Raw genomic sequence first — 3,360 nt, 5'->3', positions numbered from 1 at the left:
AATATTTTTTTCCGAAATGAGAATATGATATCAAATATAAACTCAATTTGTTGGTAAATCACCACAGTTGATTGACAATAAATGGAACATTGTATGTGTAACCTCAGGTCATCACATCAATCTTTTCCCTATTCTACGCTCGTGTTCTCTTAAATAATTTGTTATAGTTCACGATTGAAAATTAACCCTTTCATAAAGCTCGGTTCATGCAAAATGAAAGGTCAGTGGGCGACCGGGATTGTGAATTAACATTAACACGTGTCTTTCAGTTTCTATCAGGCACAGTGGCGGATCTAGAGGAGGTTACGGGGGTTGTGACCCCCCCCCCCCCCCCCGTTCGCTGAGAGAGAGAGAGAGAGAGAGAGAGAGAGAGAGAGAATGACTGTAGAGTTATCAAAATCCTAGGCGATGGAAATTGTTTATACAATTGTGCGTCAACATTTCTATCAGGTGATGATAATTCAAATTATCTTTTATATTTGTATCTGTAATATTTCATTTTATTTATTTTTTTAAAAATGAATTACTGGGAGTAACTCGGAATGCATTTTAAAACAGGATTCGTTTTAAAATCAAGAGTGACAGATCTACGGCTGATAATTATACAATAACATTAATCCAAATTTGAATTTAGAAATACAAATTGATAGCATTCCTGTTCAGTTGTCGTTTAACTATGTTAACGTACGTTATAACAACTCTCATTTCAGTGGCGGATTTAAGGGCGCCCCCCCCCCCCCTAAAATTTTCAAATAAGGTAAATCGAGATATTTTGTTTAGACAGATGTACTAAACAATAAAAGAAGGAATAATTTCTTCCACTCCCGGAGAAATGAATGACAAAATCTTTTTGATTTCTTGAATTACTTCATTGGGAGAACTTAATTTTTTCCAAAAATGGGTCAAAGACTCAATTGGCCGGGTTGCAATATTTAGAGTAAATAATTTGGGTAGGGATTTATTTGGTGGTAGTTATCTGGAGGACTGTTATGATTTGTTATGGCCTTAGTGTTGAAGGAGGCAGAATTGTAAAGTAAATTATCAAAACGATTAAAACATAGAAAAAGGTACTTGCATTTGTTTATTGTATAAATATTAAGCTAAAATCCAAATTATTAAGATAAAGAAACAGAATTTCTCTATTTATATTGCAAATTTACAACTCATGCCCAGAAAATTTGACATTCATATATAATTGAATTTTTCCTCAGAGGTAGTGCAACTAAATTTAAACACAAAAAATAATCTCACTTACCTTTTTCAAGTTGAACTCTATTTTTAGTAACAACTTTTTGATGTAGCGCCCATATTCGACAAAGGTCAGACTTCAAAATACATAGTGCATAACTTCAATATATATACTTACTTTCTGCAAAGTTTCAAGGTTGTACATAAAAAACTGTAGGAGGAGTTGATTTCACAAACTTTCCCCAACCGCCCGCCCGCCCGCACTTCACCATACTATAGACCGGATTTGCACTTCGTGCAACCCGGCCAAAAACCCTTAAAATTTCCGTCATTTTACTAATTTCACCTTATTAAGAATGATAGAAAATAGTAAAAATAACATAAATAGGAGACATATTTTAAGCCCTATAAAATCTGTAAAATCCAGGAGCTTCCGGCCCCCAAACACCCTGCCTCATAAAGTGGTGCCCCCCGTAACAGCAATTCCTGGATCCGCCCCTGCATTTCCTCTTCACCCCCCCCCCCCTTTGCAAAAATTTCTAGATCCGCGCAGCATTCTTGATATTTCAGATATAGATATAAAGAATCAGTCTCTACTTTGTTGGGTATGTGAGATGATTAGCTACAGTGCAAAACAAAATAACACATGCATAATTAATGGCTTCGCCATTATGCAGATTATCACGTTTTCCATTGTAGTTAATCACTTGACATACCTGACAAATTAGACTGTGATTCCTTAAATACATATGTATTATACACAGAAAGTCTAGAAAGGTCACAAATTTAGCTCTTACTACATGTAGTATACTTATTAGCTAAATTAATGGTATTAGCTCTGGGAAACAAATTATATGTTTAGTTCATGCGAATTGGACTTTATATTCATTTCATTTAAACCCTTGACATCCTTCAAGTACCTATTTATGAAATGGTAGCGGATCACATAACATCAAACTTATGATGCAATCGGGTGTTCCTAAAACGCGGAACAGAACACGGAACGGAAAATAATGTATGTAAGATAACACCACAAATCGGAAGAAAATACTTTATTATGATCAAAATTAAAATTTTGGGAATTTGTTCACAAGCGGTAAAACAATTTCATCTTAAAATTCTGCATCATAAATTGATTAAGCGAAGGTAAACGTTTGTATAAGAACTTACAAAGCGTTTTACAAGAATTTTGAAATGTCGGCGTGAAATGAAGTGCTAAAAAAATCAATATATGCTCCCAGGGGTGCATGAGCCGAGTTGCATGGTATACATTGTAAAGTCAGGAATGATGTGGCATATTTATAATTATGAAGAACTAATTTCAGTTTTAAACTTTTCATATTACTGTCCAGAAACCATATTTGTCTGTAGTTTTCAATCTATTTTTGGTTACTGTAACCTTGACCTTTGTTCTCCAAAATTAATAGGGACCTTGCTTTGCTGGTATCCAACAATATATCCAAGTTTCATTTGATCCAAATTAAAAAATTTCGAGTTATCCGGAAACCAAATTTTTTTGGAAATTCTAAATCTATTTTCGGTCACTGTGACCTTGACCTTTGACCTATTTTCTTCAAAATCAATAGGGGTCTTCCTTACCTGGTACCCAACAATATCTGTAAGTGTCATTTGATTCAGATTTAAACTTGCTAAGTTATCATCCGGAAACCAAATATTTCTGAAAATTTCATTCTATATTCGGTCACTGTGACCTTGACCTTTGACCTGTTTTCTCCAATATCAATAGGGGTCTTCCTTACCTGGTACACAACAATATATCAAAGTGTCATTTGATTCGGATTTAAACTTGCTGAGTTACCATCCGCAAACTAAATATTTCTGAAATTTTCATTCTATTTTCGGTCACTCTGACCTTGACCTTTGACCATTTTTCTCCAAAATCAATAGGGATCTTCCTTACCTGGTACCACACAATATATCAAAGTTTCATTTGACAAGATGGTTAAATTTTTGAGTTATCATCCGGAAACTAATTGCTGATGCCCAACCGCCCGCCCGCATCACCAAACCAATAGCCGAGTTCAACTTCGTTGCAACTCGGCTAACTAGCGAGCAGCGACGCCCATAGGTAAAGAAGGGAAAGCAGTGCCCCCCCCCCCCCCCCCCCCTAAAATTTTCAAATTTAAGGTAAATCGTGGTATCCTGTTTCGG

Source organism: Ostrea edulis, chromosome 3 (assembly GCF_947568905.1).
Source record: "Ostrea edulis chromosome 3, xbOstEdul1.1, whole genome shotgun sequence".
NCBI classification, from domain to species: domain Eukaryota; kingdom Metazoa; phylum Mollusca; class Bivalvia; order Ostreida; family Ostreidae; genus Ostrea; species Ostrea edulis.
The sequence above is the reverse complement of the archived record's forward strand: the minus strand, read 5'-3'. Positions refer to the sequence as shown.